The 18,881-nt window shown below is 37.6% G+C and overlaps 1 protein-coding gene across 2 annotated transcripts in view; it reads left to right on the forward strand.

Moving 5' to 3' along the window:
• Positions 1 to 18,881, forward strand: part of LOC150088831 (ADP-sugar pyrophosphatase-like) — a 139,407-nt gene that overhangs the window by 37,585 nt on the left and 82,941 nt on the right. The window lies entirely within an intron of this gene.

Consider the following 18,881-nt stretch of genomic DNA (forward strand, 5'->3'; position numbering starts at 1 on the left):
ACATGAACTGTTTTTCGACAATTTCTTCACCAGCCATGAAATAATGTGCCACCTTAGGTTGCTGAGAATGAAAGCAACCAAAACAGTCCAAGAAAACCAAACACAAAAGTGTCCTTTGATTTCTAGCAAGCAAATGGAAAAAGAGAAGGATCGGGGCTATTTTGATTATAGATTCAACCAATCAAATGAAGTACGTGTGCTAAAATGGAATGATAATAAACCGGTTTCACTTGCCACTAATTACAGTTGCATTGAGCCATTAGGACAAACTAGACGTTACTCCCGCAAAGACAGAAAGCAAATTCAAATTCCTATACCAAAGGTCATAGAAGAATATAATTCACATATGGGTGGAGTGGACATGTTAGATAAGCAAGTTTCACTTTATAGAATCAGAATTCGTTCAAAAAAATGGTGGTGGCCATTATTCACACAACTCCTAGATATATGCATTGTCAACACTTGGAGATTTTATCAAATTACAAATTCTCAAGAAAATGTATCGCTTCTGGATGTACGCAGGAAAGTAGTGTTGGCCTACCTTTCTAAAACAACTTCTTCTGCTTCAAAAAGGTCGGGTCCACAAAAGTCTAAACTTCTAGGTGGACGAGTGAGATTTGATGGCAATGGACATTTGGTAGTTCCAATAACGACACAACGAAGATGTGCTTTGTGTGGTAAAAAAACAGACATTTGTAACAAATGTGATGTACCCCTACATGACATGTGTTTTGTTCCCTTTCACACAAAATGACTTTTTTATTATTATATGTTTGATACATAGTTAGTGTAAAACACCATTGTTTGATTTTGAATAAATTTTTTTATTTGTCTAATTTCCTAAATATTTCTTATTCTCAGCCAACGTACCAAAAATGGGACGTACTTTTTTTCTGTAACCAGGGAGTTTTTTTGAATAAAAATTTTTTACAATGTCTTCATTTGAATGCTTTTAGCTGATATTAAGCGAGAAAATAGTTTTTCTTTTAAATTCAATTATGGCTGGTAATGGGTTAAGTAAATCCCACATCAGTACACTGTGATCACTGCCACCTAGTGGTGCCTTTATCTGCAAATTCTTAATACACGAATGATCACTGCTGATAACCAGATCAAGAGTATTACCCTTACCCTCTCTGGTTACCTCTCGAACATGCTGCTGCAGAAAACAATCATCCAATAAATCCACAAAAGTCTTACTAGTGTGTGAATGACCAACCCACAAGTTCCAGTCAATATCTGGGAAGTTAAAATCCCCCATTATAAGACATTCTGATTTACTAGCCCACTCTATTTCTCTGTACAATTGTTCATTGTACTCATTAGAGTCATTAGGCCTATAACACACTCCTACTCTTATTTTTGCTTTAGCGGTGCTTATATTCCACCAAACTGACTCAACAGTGCATTGTTCATCTATATCAACTGGATGTGCTTCTTTTTGATTTTTTTGATTTTTTTTTTCTTAATTAACAGCATAACACCTCCTCCCTTCCTATCCTTTCTGTACGCATTGTACTCCCCAAATTCCAGTTCTGCATTCCTTATATCTGTGTGACACCATGTCTCTGCTATCCCAACAATATCTGCCTTTGATGTCTTGACCAACACTTCAAATTCATCAAATTTATTTACTATACTTCTAGCATTGGTATATATGTACCTATTCTTATTATTAGTTACCCTAACACTTCCCATATACCACCTGTTTCACGATGACTGCCATCAGTCCCTGTGTTATCAATAGAAATTTCTAATTGGGAAGCATTCAGCAAAGTAATCAATGAGGCTACTAGGCTTTTCATAGCAAGAAAGAAATACAGTTCAAGGCTTAGTAGACCTAAACGGATGCCATATGAACTGATGAGACTTGTGGCAGAAAAGAAAAATGCATGGGATGCATATAAATTATCAGGTGATACAGAAGCCTATGCTATATATAAATTAGTCTGTAATCAAGTAACAAATGGGATTAGACAAGCTAAGGCAGATTATGGGATGTCTCTGGCAAGAGACATCCCATAATGTGCCTAGTAATAATATTAGTAATGGCCAAATCTATCCAAAAAGTTCTATGCTTATATTAACAATAGAAGGAAGGGGTTGAATGACATTTGGCCACTTGATAACAAAGGGTTAACTGTTGATGACACTGCTCAGGTTGCTGACAAACTGAATAGGTATTTTGCATCTATATTCACACATGAGGAATTCTTTAGGGAAGAAGATGACAGAAGTTTATCAAGCTCTAACAGGGAGCTAAATGATTTAGTGATAACTGAAAGAAAATTGGAAGAGAAATTTTTGAAGCTAAACGTAGAAAAGGCATCTGAGGTGGATGAAATCTATTCAATCATATTAAGGGAGGCAACAAACCTTTTAGTTATAATTATGAGAGCATCCTTGGATTCAGCAGGGGTCTGTATTGACTGGAGATGTGTAAATGTGTCCCCAATTCACAAAGGGGATCAAAAGTTGACTTAAGTATTTACAGACCTGTTAGCTTAATGTTTGTTCCCAGGAAAATAATGCAGTCACTAGTTAATGAAGTAATACAGATCATCTAGACATGAATGCAATTATACAGCAGTCACAGCACATGGATTTGTTAATGGGTGGTCTTGTGTAACCCATCTGATGGGATACTGTGATACAATGACCAAGGAACTGGATGCATAAAATAATTTTTAGCATTTGTAGTGGCATATTATGAAGGAAAGTAAGCTTATACAGCATCAGCCCAAAAATACCCTTCCCATTTCATCTCTCCATTCCCTCCAAAAATTTGTCTTGTTCCTCCTTCAATTTTCATATCATGTACTTGTATTTCAAGAAGGCTTTTGATTCTGTTGCACATAAGACTGTTGTACAAATTGGAGCAGTGTGGCATTAAGGACAAGATACTGATATGGATAAAGGGTTAGTTTAGTGGGAGAAGACAGTAGTTATCGATGGACACTTCACTTCATGGACTGATGTTATTAGTGGAGTTCCACAGGGTTCGGTGCTGGGCCCATTGTTGCTTTCTGTATTTATTTATGATATTGATGAAGGTATATTGGGTTTAATTTCTAAGTTTGCAGGTGACACAAAGTTTGGCACAGTGTTAATAACTGTTGCAATAACATCTATGAAAATCAGATCAATGGGCTGAGAGACGGCAGTTGAAGTTTAATGTTGACAAATGCAAGGTATTGCCTATGGGTAGCAGTAATCCAAGATTAATATATTAACTGATGCTACACATACAGAGAAGTGGAAAATGAAAATTACTTGGGGATAATTGTGCTGTCAGATGTGAAATTCTCTGAGCAGACTGGCTGCCAGGCCAGCTCATAGGGTTTTGTCAATGATATATAGAAATTTTGCTAGCAAGAATAAGGAGGTGATTATCCTCTTGTTCAAGTACCTGGTTAGGCTGCATTTTGAGTACTGTATTCCTCATTTTAGGAAGAATATAGATCTGCTGGAATGGGTGCAGGGAAAGGTAACCAGATAGGTGAAGATAATAGAAAGGTGCCCTTACCAAGAAAGGTTTCAGTTCTGCAAATTGCGGTGTCTGACTGACTGATTGAGGGTGTTTAAGGGCCTGAATGGTTGAATATTCTAAATGTTGATGGCTTTCTCCTTTCTGAGACTACACTAAAACAATTCAGGAAGAATGGTTGGAGGATAGATATGTGGAAGTTTTTGTCTTCATTCACTGGGTGGTTTGTCTAAATTGAAGGAAGAACTAGACAAATTCTTACAGGGTATGTGAAGTGTGTAGTGGTTTTTTTTTTTTTTTTGGCTGATGCTTTATAAGTTTGCTTTCAAACCAGTGATGGCCATGAAAGTGAGCCCTGAAATAGACATGTACATTCACTGATTCCTTGCTTCCACATCTTTACATATGCAATACTACTTATATAATATATATTACACATACTTGTGCATGCATTTTCTCACTAATGAGGTGCATATCTCTCCATATTAGAGGTCCAATTTTTTGTCCAGTATACTTCTGTGGGGCAGTCATAAAAAAAACATGTGCCCAATCCTCATCAGCACCTCAGGTATATGTTTGGGTTGCTGAGCGAGACCCAACTGGCATAATTTGGTATTCAGGAACCATTCCTTGTGAGTAAAAAGATGGTGTAAATGCCAGGGGCATACCAGGGAGGGGATTTGAGGGGAAACTAGGATTATTTGTGGAAAGAACCTCCTAGGGACCTCCCCTTTGGTGGTCTCATCCCATCTGGTTTACTATAATTGGAAGATAAAATCTAGGATTTTTTTTTTTTTTTTTTTTTTTTTTTAAACTCTGGGACTCCCTGGCAAGCTCAGACAATGTCCTGGATTCACTCCAGCCAGAGACTTGTTTACTTCTTACTACATCCCAGCCTGCCATCATGGGGTGATGGATGAGGAACATGCCCATAGCTAAATGGCCAAAGTAACAACAGGCCAACACTATACTACACTAAAACATTCACTATCTCTGGCATTTACAGAGTTTTGTATCACAGGGTATACTATGCAGAGTTGGGTGGGGGGGAGGCAGTACCTCTTGACAGGTAACACTATACTATAGTATGTCCTTTCTGTATGGGTTAAAAAGACAGATCCTAACATACCCAAGATATCTGTTGAGATCTGCCTTTTTAATCTGTACAGAAAGGACCATACTATAGTGTAGTTTTACCTGTCAAACACTGCCCCCCCCCCAACTCTGCATAGTATACTCTGATGCAGTAAAAACTCTGTAAATGCCAAGAGATAGTGAAAGTTTTAGTGTAGTATAGTGTTGGATTATGTTGGTCTGTTGATCCTCCAGCCATTTAGCTGTGGGCATGCTGGCTGGGATGAAACCCAGACATTGCCTGAGCTTGCCAGGGGGAGTGTTGTAATAGTTAGTGTTGGAGAAAAGAGGGTGAAGATAAAGGAGGTGGATGATAGGAAAACTTTCCACCTAGAAATAGGAAGTTAAAGAATAGATGTGCCCTTGTGGAGGGAGCCCACCCTCCACGGGGTTACCTGTCAGTAGCAGAAAAAAGTTTTTTGTGGTAGAATCCACCAGTTAAAATGTTTGGGTGGGAATGTGTGGAAAGGAAATGAAAGGGAGGTAAAGCCATAAGGCCAGAGTGCCCCATATGGGAGAGGAGATCACACTATGAATGGACAGCACTTCTTTGTTTGAAATCTTGCACTAGCTACAGCCGGTGTCAGCAGGTCCCACACCATATCATCATTCTTCACTTTCTTGGTGATTCCTTCTCTCTCTCTCTCTCTCTCTCTCTCTCTCTCTCTCTCTCTCTCTCTCTCTCTCTCTCATGGTAATTCATAATTTTTTGCCTGGTGTAGCATAAGCCTCAGGCTTCCTTGCACCATATGACTAATAATAATAATGTTTCAAAGGAGGAGAGGAACAATATTGGCATATGGGGGAGGAGGTGTTCCTAGTAGGTTGCTCACACTGTGGTCTAATTGGGGGGCTGTAAAACTACACACACGTACTCAACACAACTGCACACCTGTTACTTGTACACATTTACACACTTTTTTCTTTTTATTTAGAGGCAGACTAGAAAATAACACAACTTGTGCTCACGCATTTGCCCTCTTACATTCATCATCATACAGAGACAGGACACGGATGTCACTTAAATATGAAGTACTTTTTTTATTATTATTATTATAATGCTAATCACAAACATTCGTTCAATCACCACTTAGTTTACACAGGTGACCTAGAATTCACACATGTATATAGTTTAACTCGCAGAATGGGAACTTTTTTTATATATATTCAAATTCAGGGTACATTATTAGACAGTAGTTCTCAGAGAGATCTATCAGCGACCCCCCCCCCCCTCTGGGCAAACATTCAGTTGCCATTACCCCCTCCCCCCAAATAATTTTTTTGTAATGTGGAAAAAGGATTCCTGCGAAAATGGGAATTTACGATAATAAGCTAAAATTTTACCACTGAAATTACTTTAACATTTTTAATGCAAATACACACATTTGGAGATGTTTATCATTACCGAGACATATCTTCTTGTTATTTATAACATATATATTTTTAAAATTGTAAATATATAGGTTAACAAATTTTATTTATCTTTTAAACACAGCTTATCAATTCTGGGACAAATTATTTAGAATACAAATTAATTTGCTATCAACATTTTATCAGTTTGTTTCTCGCTTAATTTAATTGATGCTAAACTAGAAAATCCAAGTTCACAATGATAAGTAGTGGGGAAAATCCACTAGGGAATTTACTTACAATAAGATTGGATATGTTTACCGACCAAGGCGAAGAGCCTGACTAATGCTAAGGACTGACTGCATGGAAATTCACAGTGTGAAAATATACAGCGTCTTTTAGAATTTATATTGTAGAAATTTAATGTCTTGGAGTTTAACAATATGACTCATTTCACACAGCTGTATGAAAGAAGCTAATATAGTTGCACACAGATAAATACTAAGTTAAAAAACTATTTCAGATATCTTTTCAAACATTCACCTAAATTTTTATATTGCATAATCATTGGATTGACTATTCCGTTACAGTGTAGTCAAGGATTGATAGAATGAGGAAAAATAATTGAACTACCGAATCCTGCTCAATCCTCACAAATTTGTCTTGGGACCTCCCTTGAGGGTCTCAACCCTATGCACAAGAACCACTGTATTAGACAGCCTCTTGTACTTATCATTCACATACACTGATTTCACTCAATACAGTACCCTGAATATGATGGCAAATGCACAATTTTTTTTTTTTTTTTTTTTTTGCAGATCAAGTGAACACATTTCTCACCCAGTACAGCAGACATTCGCATATTGGGACCACCTTACGTACTTTCACTCACACTATTTTACACACACACACACACACACACACATACATTTACAGTCATATATCTTTTGCTCGTTATTTCACATGGGAACACAAATATGAGCTCTCAATCACATCTTGAACATGGATGCAATTAAGAACCCCAACGTACTTTCACTCACACTATTTTACACACACACACACACACACACACATACATTTACAGTCATATATCTTTTGCTCGTTATTTCACATGGGAACACAAATATGAGCTCTCAATCACATCTTGAACATGGATGCAATTAAGAACCCCAACCAAAGCAAATGCTTGCACTAGTAGTTGTATGAATGACTGTACACAATGGTCTTTCACACACTTGGACATTCACCCATGCATAGATGGAGAGGCACTTGGTGGTGGTGGGGGAAGAGTTTCACTTTTCCATCAGAGATGCAAAAGCCCTCAATCACATCCAGCGACATGAACACAATGGAGAGCCCCAACCAGGGTTAGACCTACATTTTCCACCAAACATGGACACGAGAGAGAGTTCCAGTCAGGGTTGACTGACATATAGACTGTCCTTACAAGATTATACAGCTAAGGTAAAGAAAGCCAATGTGCAAACCACAGGAAACCGTCGGCTAACTTACTAGGAAAATTAGTTTGCCGATACTGCACTCTAGTGCTGCTCACTCAGTAAACAGGCGATAGGCGTTATCGGTCTGGAGCAGAAGTCAAGAATGATATATTGATTTACAGGTAGGCATGGCAAACGATCAAATGATTGGTGGTGGGCATGACAAATGACAAGCTACTGTGTAGTCCTTGGTTGGCATTATAATGTGGATTTATGAGTAAAGAACGGTGCATAATTGGTTTTGTAATGAATGGTAAACAGGTAATAGTAGCGATGAATCTTTTAAAGATGGAAGAAATTTGTAAGGAAAATAAAACATTGTTTGATTTTCTTGATGGAAACTAAATTAATAAGACTGAAATTGTACTGTTTTAAGTGCAATGATTATTTTAAACTAATTGAATCACATGGAAAGTTCTGGTATTGTAAAAAATGTTCTGCGCAAGTTTCTTTATTAAAACAGTTTTATGGAAAATACAAAATTTTCATTAATGTAATGTATATTTACTTTTGGTCAACGTGCATGCCAGTAACTACGACAGCATTCCATCTGAAGATTTCGAAAGTAGCAGCAATTAAGTTTATATTTGCTAATTGCAGTTGTTAAAAATCCCATTAATTTGGGTGGATTGGAGGAAAATGTAGAAGCAGACGAAACTGTATTGGTAAAACCAAAACAGAGGACGAAATTTTAACTGCTAAGAAGAAATGGAGTATTTGAAAGAGAATCAAAATTTGTCTTCATGAAATTCATAAAAAATCGGAAAACAAAAACTCTTTTACCCATTATTAGAAAAGTAGTGAAGAAAAAAACTACCATCAATAACAGATGAATGGCGTGGATATAGGTGTATTATGGCTTTAGAAAAAAAGAATTGCAAACATTTAACAGTGAAACACGAGGAACATTTTGTAGATCCACATACAGGAACACATACGAATAACATTGAAGCCCAGTAGAAGACACTAAAAAGTGCAACTAAATGGCAGCTGTAAAGATATGTTGATGGGTTACATGAATGAATATGTGGCATCTAGCTTCTTCCAGATATTTATGTAATGCCTCTGTAAACATACATAAGTTCAATAACTTTAGAAGGCTAGCTGGAAACTTATTTCAATTTGTTAAATAATAGCTTATTAATCTTAATTTTTTTTTTTTTTTTTTGTTTTTTTACATCTTGTTAGCAATTATCTTTTCTTAACCTGGCAGCAGTGGTGCCCACATTTTTTTATAGAAAAAATGATGGCAGAACACCTAACAGGTGCCTGTTTTCTTTTTAATTTTTGGAATTTTTATTTATTAATATATGTGTTTGCTTGATGTTTGCGGAGCAATCGGGTACGGGACATGATACTGCCATGGGGGATGTCTTTGTGTGTGCACGATGCAAGGAGTGCAAGGAAATTAGGCGACAACTCGGCGTTGTTATGGGCCTATATGAGACCTTGAAGGACAGGGTGGATGCCCTCGAAGGAAATAAATTGAGGGGCCCATCAAGCTCTCAGCTGCCCACATCAACGCCAGAGCTTGCACTTGGTCATCTTGAAACACAGAGGCAGCCCCCAAGGCAGAATGCGCTGGTCCCACAGGAACTAGTAGTTGTTGGTGACTCTATTGTCAGGGAAACGGGGAACATGCTTTGTAAAAAGGATAGGTGGAACAGGACCAGGGTATGTCTGCCAGGGGCAAGGGTTGATGACGTTGTAGAGCAGATATCATCTTTTAAGGGCACAAAAGGTGATATAGTTGTACACGTTGGCACTAATGACATTAAGAGTAGGAGACCAGCGGAATTACTTAACAAGTACAGGTCACTGTTGAAAAAAAGCCGTGAGTTAGGGTTAAATTTGAAAGTGTCTGCAATTCTGCCCAGATACGATAGGAGGGAGTACATGATGATAGCCTTGTCGATCAATTCGGCCCTGGAGGGAATGTGCAAGGCTCAAGGGGTAGAATTTTTTTTTCAGCGTGGTCTGTGCTTGTTAACAGGAGAGACTGCTTCTACAGGGATGGGATGGGATACACTTAAATAGAAAGAGTGCAAGAATATTTGTGGATGCTATCGAGGCAGTGTTAAGTGGGTCGGAAAACTGCTAGCTTGGGGGGAGACAAAGACTAATGGATTAACAGTAGCCACTGGCAGAGGTGAAAGAGATTCTTGCACTGCTTCTATTGGAATGAGCAGAAGCCTGAAAAACAAGATGCAGGATATTTCAGAGACTGCTGGAAGTCATTGTGATACAAGTAAACACATGGGTTGTGTTAGGGTAGCTAAGAATAGAAACAAGTGCAGGTATACTTGCGTGTACACCAATGCTAGGAGTTTAGTAAATAAATTTGATGAATTTGAGGTATTGCTCAAAACATCAAAGGCAGATATTGTTGGGATATCAGAGACGTGGTGTCACACAGATATAAGGAATGCAGAACTGGAATTTGGGGAGTACAATGTGTATAGAAAGGATAGACAGGACAGGAGGGGAGGAGGGGTTATGCTATTAGTTAAAAAACACATAAAATCCAAGGAAGTGAAGCCACTCGACATTGATGGACAGGGCAGTGTCGAGTCAGTTTGGTGTGACATAAGCATAGGTAAATCAAAATTGAGAGTAGGAGTGTGCTATAGGCCTAATGACTATGATGAGTATAATAAGATACTGTACAGGGAAATAGAATGGGCCAGTAAATCAGAGAGTCTTATAATGGGGGATTTTAATTTCCCAGATATTGACTGGAATTTGTGGGTTGGTCACTCACACACTAGCAGGGCTTTTGTGGATTTATTGGATGATTGTTTTCTACACCAGCATGTTCGGGAGGCAACTAGAGGGAATAATACTCTTGATCTGATTATCAGTAGTGATTCTTCATGCATTAGGAATCTGCAGATAAAGGAACCACTGGGTGGCAGTGATCACAGTGTGCTGAAGTGGGATTTACTCAAGGAGGTAACTACCATCAGAGGCAAAGGGAAGGGTTTTTGCTTTCGTAAAGGCGACTATGATGGTCTGAGACAGTATTTAAATTCTATACGGTGGGACCAACTGATGATGTTACCAACAGCAAATTCAAAATGGGAAGCATTCAAGGAACTAATCTTGGAAGCTACCAGGCTTTACATACCAACCAAGAAATATTGTTCAAGATTCAGGCCTAAATGGTTGTCAGATGAACTAATGAGACATATGGCAGAGAAGAAAAATGCATGGGATACATACAAATTAATGGGTGACATGGAAGCCTATGATAGATATAAGTTGGTCTGTAACCAAGTCACAAAGGAGATTAGGCAGGCAAAGGCAGATTATGAGAAATCCTTGGCAAAGGACGCAAAGAAAAACAGAAAAGAGTTCTTTACCTATTTAAACTCAAGAAGGAAAGGGATGAATGAGATTGGTCCACTGGATGTTGATGGTTCAACAGTTGAGGATCCTGCTCAGATGGCTAACAATCTAAACGAGTATTTTGCATCTACATTCACACATGAGGAGTTATTCAGGAAGGGGAATGTCGTAGGTGAAGTAAACATTGTCAGTGAGCTAGATTATTTTCTAATAACTGAGAGGAAAGTGGAGGAGAAATTGCTGAGGATAAACATAAAAAAGGCACCAGGGGTGGATGGGATCTATCCAGTTATATTAAAGGAGGCAGCAAAGGAAGTAAGCAAACCCCTAGCCATAATTATGAGAGCTTCTTTGGACTCAGGGGAGGTACCCATGGACTGGAGATGTGCAAATGTAACCCCAATTCACAAAGGAGGATCAAAGGCTGACACAAGTAATTACAGACCTGTTAGTTTAACTTCGGTTCCAGGAAAATTAATGGAGGCACTGGTTAAAGAAGCACTGCAGGATCATCTGGACAAGAATTCAGTTATAGCTCAGACACAGCATGGTTTTGTTAAGGGCAGGTCTTGTCTGACCAATTTGATTGGATACTATGATGTAGTCACAAAAGAACTGGATGCAGGGAATAACTTTGATATTATATATTTGGATCTTAGAAAGGCTTTTGATACTGTTGCGCATGGAAGACTGCTGCACAAATTGGAGAAGTGTGGCATTGGAGGCAAATTGCTGCTATGGATAAAGGGATGGTTGAGTGGCAGAAGACAGAGAGTGGTAATCAATGGACACTGCTCAACGTGGACTAATGTTATTAGTGGAGTTCCTCAGGGTTCAGTGTTGGGTCCATTGTTGTTTTCTGTATTTATAAATGATATTGATGATGGTGTATCAGGCTTAATGTCCAAGTTTGCAGACGATACCAAGGTTGGCAGGGTTGTTAAGGACACTACTGATACTATGCTGCTGCAACAGGATCTGGAAAGGTTGAGCAGATGGGCTGAGAGGTGGCAAATGAAGTTTAACATTGACAAATGTAAAGTACTACATATGGGAAACAGTAACCCCAGATCAACGTATCAACTCTGTGGCACTACGCTGACAGTGGTAGAAAATGAAAAGGACCTGGGGGTAATTGTGCAGGCAGATATGAAGTTCTCTGAGCAGTGCAGACGAGCTGCAAGAGTAGCTCATGGTGTCTTGTCAATGATATACAGGAATTTTTCTAGCAGGGATAAGGATGTGATTATTCCCTTGTATAAGGCATTGGTCAGGCCACACCTTGAGTACTGTATACAGGTCTGGAGGCCTCATTTCAAGAAGGATGTAGAGCTGCTCGAACGAGTACAGAGAAGGGCAACAAGATTAGTGAATGGAACAAAGGGTTGCTCTTACGAAGATAGGCTTAAGTTTTGCAAATTACAGAGCCTGGAGACTAGGCATCGGCGAGGTGATCTGATAGAGGTGTATAAGGCTTTGAATGGCTTGAGCATGCTCAATGCCGATGGGATTCTTCCTCTTGCTCAGAATAATCACCTGAGAGGGCATAAATTCAAATTGAGGAAGGACGGATGTCGGATAGATGTGCGGAAATTTGCTTTTAGCCAGCGGGCAGTTGGTTTGTGGAATAGACTCCCATCGCTTGTTGTTGAAGTCGATAGCCTAAATAAATTTAAGGCTCAGTTGGACAGGTATTTCGAACGAACGGAGGGGTGAAATGGGAGTAGTGGTTTTTTTTTTTTTTTTTGGCTGATGCTGAATAAGCTTGCTTTCTTGCATCATATGCCTCTACTAATGCTAATGCTATTTTTTATTCTGCTTGAACACTGCCATTATTTTACCTTTTAATAGGTTGCAAATGCTTATTGTATATAAGTATTAAAATTTTAAAACAAGCTGTGTTTTACACCTTTTATTTAAAAAAAAAAATATATATATATATATATATATATATCAATTTTTTTTAAATTATAAGAAAACATATTAGACCAAATAAACAGTCTCGTAGTTCTGTTTAATTTTCCAATTTAAAAGACTTAAGTGTGTGAGTTTTGAACTGTGCATGAGATATTTCTGCTTAAGATTAAGATTACTCATGATGCAGTTAGTGCATCATGAGTGAGTGATCAACCCCAAGTGAAATAACAGACAACCCATTTCTCATATTGTGTAAAGTTGTCACTTTACACAATATGAGAAATGCTTTTAAGTCTTATTAAATTTCAAACTGAGGTGCATTATATTGTCTCACATATTGTGAAGTATTTCACAGTATGATGCTGTATAATGATGCCCTTTTGCAATCTTCAATTTTGCTTTAAATTGTTATAGCTATATGCAAAATGATGCTGTACAACAACTACGTTATAATTATATGCAGTTTTTTGTAGCTTGAGGCTTTATGCCCCAATCACTGTGGTTTATATTTTCCTGTTCCTTTTTCAAGTCTCTTATTTGGCACATTTGCACATGTGTGTCTAAGTGCTTGTTTTTATATCTATCCATCTCTCTCTGTCTGTATGTAATGATGCCACTCCCAATGGACACGTTTTCATGAAAGTATATATTTGGTTCTTTTATTTGTTGAGCCATCCAAAGTTTCATTAAAATTGGACCGGGAGAAATTTATTTATTTTTCATAACATATCATGTAGGCTATCCACATTAATGATTGGCATAACCAAGAATCAATCGATTATATGCAAATGAATCATAATCAATTATATGCAAAATCAACAAGAAGAAAATGGGGGAAAGAGAGTGGGAGTGAGGTGTTTGATCCTATATTATTTACTAAAGTGCTGTTACCGCTCAGCCATTCAGTGACTTGTTGAATTCATAACTTCCATATAAGCAGTTATTGAAATAATCTATTATTAATCATTCAGTTATTTCCATCACTAATCCATATAACTGTACATCACAGCCGAACCACTGGATGTGTTTGTTGTGTGCTGATTGGAAAAATTAATATGTCATATTAGCATTAGTAGAGGCATATGATGCAAGAAAGCAAGTTATATAGCATCAGCCAAAAAAAAAAAAAAAAAAAAAACCTTCCCATTTTACCCATCCATTCACCCCAAATGTTTGTCTAGTTCTGCCTTGAACTTATTTAGGTTGATGGCCTCCACTACAACAGATGGAAGTTTGCTTCAACTATCAACCACTTGCTGGCTAAAGGCAAATTTCCGTACATCTATTCTACAATTGGCTTTTCTCTGTTTGAATTAATGTCCCTTCAGGTGAGTAATCTGAGCAAGAGGAAGAATCCCATCAGCATTGAGCTTGCTCAAACCATTCAAGGCCTTATACACCTCAATTAGATGACCTTGCAGGTGCCTAGTCTCCAGATGCAGCAATTTGCAGAACTTAAGCCTTTCTTGGTAACAGCAACCCATTGTTCCACTCACCAATCTCGTTGCCCTTCTCTGTACTCTTTCCAGCAGCTCTACATCTTTCGTAAAATGTGGTATCCAGACCTTATGCAGTACTCAAGGCGGGGCCTGACCATTGCCTTATACAGGGGAACAATCACCTCCTTATCCCTGCTACCAGAATTCCTGTATATCATTGACAAGATGCCATGAGACATTGCAGCTTGTCTGCACTGCAAAAAAAAGCTTCGTATCTGACTGCACATAACGCGCAGGTCCTTTTCATTCTCCATTACCCTGAGTGTAATACCACCCAGTTGATACTTTACTCTGGGGTTACTGCTATCCATATGGCATACGTACCAAAACGAAATGGTCCTTGGTTACACATAAGTCACTGCAGTGTGAGAACATCTTGTTTTTGTTATCAGTTTACTAAATATATAAATCAAGAATTATTACTATTTGCTTATAAACTAGAGCAGCAAAATTAAATAGTTATATTTGTTATTAAAACCCTAGAAGAAACAAGTAAACTGCATTACAAGAACATTGACAGCACATTATAATAGTTTAACTTTGTTAAATTGCAGTCTCAAATACTTATTACATCTCCCTTACAGTGATTACAAAATATTGCAAAACATTAAATGAATATTACATTGTAAGGTATGTGCAGTGAAGTGAAAATGACATTTTTTTTATATATTTAGTTTGTCAATTAATAACTAATATATTTAAGCATTATTTGACTTGGGAAGTTAGAAGACAGAACTATCTACTAAAAAGCACAGTGAGAACGAGTGAGGGAAGTGGCTATCCAGTTGCAAAAATTGGGAGGTGGGTGACAAGATGGAAGTTGCTTAGAAAGCTTTCTGCCAAATATGATTAAAAACCTTAGAAATGTCATGAGCAGTGAATTGAGTTTGTTCAAACAGGCAGGTGAAGGTAGATTACGAGAAATCTTTGGCAAAGGATGCAAAGAAAAACAGCAAAGAGTTCTTTACTTATGTAAACACTAGAAGGAAAGGGATTGAATCAGATTGGTCCACTTGATATTGATGGTTCAACTGTTGATGATCCTGTTCAGGTAGCTAACAAACTAAATGAATGTTTTGCATCTACATTCACACATGAGGAGTTATTCAGGGAGGGGAATGCCAGAGGTGTATTAAACTCTGGCAGTAAGCTAGATAATCTTGTATTTAACTGAGTAAAGTGGAGGGGAAATTGTTGAAGATAAACATAAAGGTACCTGGGGTGGATGGAATCTATCCAGTTATATTAAAGGAGGTGGCAAAGGAAGTAAGCAAACCCTTAGCCATAATAATGAGAGCTTCCCTGGACTTAGGGGAGGTACCCATGGACCGGAGATGTGCAAATGTGATCCCAATCCACAAAGGAAGATCAAAGGGAGACGCAGGTAATTACAGACCTGTTAGTTTAACTTCTGTTCCAGGGAAATTAATGGAGGCACTGGTTAAAGATGCATTGCAGGATCATCTTGACAAGACTTCAGTTATAGATCGGACACAGCATGGGTTTGTTAAGGGGAAGTCTTGTCTGACCAATTTGATTGGATACTATGATGTAGTCACAAAGGAACTGGATGCAAAGAATAACTTTGATATCATATATTTGGATCTTAGAAAGGCCTTTGATACTGTTGCACATGGACGACTGCTGTACAAATTGGAGCAGTGTGTAATTGGAGGCAAATTGCTGCTATGAATAAAGGGATGGTTGACTGGGAGAAGACAGAGTGGTAATCAATGGACACTGCTCTTCGTGGACTAATGTTATTAGTGGAGTCCCTAGGGGTTCAGTGTTGGGTCCATTGTTGTTTTCTGTATTTATAAATGATATTGATGATGGTATATCAGGCTTAATGTCCAAGTTTGCAGACGATACGAAGGTTGGTGGGGTTGTTAATGACACTAATGACAGTAAGCTGCTGCAACAGGATCTAGAAAAGTTGAGCGGATGGGCTGAGAGGTGGCAAATGAAGTTTAATATTGACAAATGTAAAGTTCTACATATGGGAAGTAGTAACCCCAGAGTAACGTATCAACTCTGTGGTAGTACGCTGACAGTGGTAGAGAATGAAAAGAACCTCGGGGTAATTGTGCAGGCAGATATGAAATTTTCTGAGACGGTCTGCAAGAGCAGCTCATGGTGTCTTGTCAGTGATATACGGGAATTTATCTAGCAGGTATAAGGAGGTGATTATCCCCTTGTATAAGGCAATGGTCAGGCCACACCTTGAATACTGTATAAATTACGGTGTCTGGATACTAGGCTCCTGCGAGGTGATCTGATTGAGGTGTATAAACTCTTGAATGGTTTGAGCATTCTTAATGCTGATGGGATTCTTCCTCTTGCTCAGAATAATCACCTGAGAGGGCATAAATTTAAACTGAGGAAAGACTGTTGTAGGATAGATGTGCAGAAGTTTGCCTTTAGCCATCAGGTGGCTGATTGCTGGAACAAACTTCCATCTGTCGTTGTTGAAATTGATAGTTTCAAGGCAGAACTTGACTAACATTTGGGGCAAGTGGATGGGTGAAATAAGGGTTTTTTTGGCTGATGCTATATAAGCTTGCTTTCTTGCATCATGTGCCTATGCTAATGCTAAAAACTTTTCCACAGAATTTGTCCAGACATGACTAATATCACTGGCAGTTCGACAGATGTAATCCATATTAGTGATAGTAGATGTTGATGGAGGAGTTTGTAATAGTTTGGGTTTGCAGTTGATTAATTTCACCATTACTTTAGAAATACCAGGTAAATGCAATGGAAGGATTTGTCACCCTTCTCAGGAATTGGCTGGATGTGAACATTTCTATGCAGAAGGAAAAACACCAGTGGAATAAGAGTTTTTTTTTTTTTTTTTTAAAGGTGACACAAAACAGATTGTGTCACCTTTTTCTAGTTTAGGAAGTCTCTGACAAGGAATCAATCAATAACTAGAACTAGAGATTAGAACTGTGGTAATGAATTAGGAAGTTTTTTGGAGTTTTAATTCTTTTTGCAGATAAGGTTTTGTTCCATTGGTTTGACAATTCACAGTGGGGTAAAAGTTGGAGGGACATGTAGGAATTCATGAAATTTAAATATGGCTTGCATACATCAAGTGAACTGAGAATCCCATTCTTTTTTTTTTTTAGAGGCATCTATATATAATTGTCTAAAGCAGAGGCTTCCAAAATCTGGGGCATGCTTGGCTTTTGGGGTGGGGGAGTGTTTGTGTGATGCACTTTTAGAGTTTCAGTACTTTTAGGAATGCCCTTAGAGTGGCCATTTCAAAATTCAACCTCAGTATGATAAGTTATGTTTCAAAAGGCAGCAGTGTCCATCCTACTAATCCAGATATATTAAGCATCTCTCTCCCCCTCCCTCTCACACCCCCACATTCTGGAAGGGTATGGGAAGTGTGAAATTTATGAAATCTTTCATTAGGATGGGATAAAAGGCATAAAAGTTTGAAAACCTGTAGTCTAAATTGTTTCTATACAGTATTTGTTTAGTCATTTATGAAGTGACTGCAATACAGAGCTTGTAACGACTACTAGCAATACATACAGTAGTGGCCCCGGGTAAGGGACTAGGTAGGCTATAGCCCCCTCTTATGATTAAAATAATGTGGATTTTTTTCCTACGTGATGAATAAAGCTTAATGATTCCTGGAACACTGCTTTAGCTCACTCCCACCATTTAGAAAATCGACCACCACTAAATATGTATATATATTAATTAACATGCACGTAATTACAGTTTTAATTTATTTTTATTTTATTTTTTTTTCCTGCATAGGGTAGAGGGTCACAACAACTAAGAAAAAATAGTCACAGGGTGGGATAATCCCTCCTCTGATGGGGACAATGAATAATCCATTAATATAGAACACTTAAAAATAGAATTTCTTTTTTTTTTTTCATGTTAACTTTTGTGCAGATTGGATGAATACTTTCCCCAGATAACCTGGGCTAAAAACTGTAGAAGCGAGTGAACAATCGTTGTGGAACTGTTTTAAAATCAGAATAATTTCACATTGTAGATTATATTTCCGAATATAATGTATTATATAAAGAAAACAGAATGAATAAAAATTAATTTAATAGTCATCAAAAATAAATTAATTTCTATGATGATAAATTTTTTTTTTGTGCCATTCACTTTTTTACTTACCTGAAAAGAAAGTAGCAATCACTAACTTTTATTATGAAATAAAATTGCAGAGAAAGTAAAACATACACTTCCTTCAGTGTATTCTTCTGGCTTCTGCAACGGTTCTCAGTGATGTTTTGTACATTGGAAAATTGCTACCACCACACCTTTTGCCCTCCTTAATTTTTTGGAATAGCAAAAGTGGTGTATGACTGACTGGGAATATATTATCATTACAAAACATATGCTTAGATTTTTTTTATATATTTGTCATATGTGAAAACTTCCAAATATGTCTAAATAGTGTTACAATTTTTGTATAAATTTATTGGTTGTATTAATATATAAAAATATTTGTCTATGAAACATTAAAAAAACATGATCTTGGGATTGAAATCTGTACATTTTTATGCATTTATTCAAATTTAGAAACTACTTGTCAAAATATTATTTTAATATAATAATTCAATTGAAACTTTAGCTATACTTTTAAAACTGTTAATGATGTAATTCTGA

This window comes from Mastigoproctus giganteus, chromosome 3 (genome assembly GCF_048544385.1).
Source record: "Mastigoproctus giganteus isolate SK-2022 chromosome 3, ASM4854438v1, whole genome shotgun sequence".
In the NCBI taxonomy this organism is placed as follows: Eukaryota; Metazoa; Arthropoda; class Arachnida; order Uropygi; family Thelyphonidae; genus Mastigoproctus; species Mastigoproctus giganteus.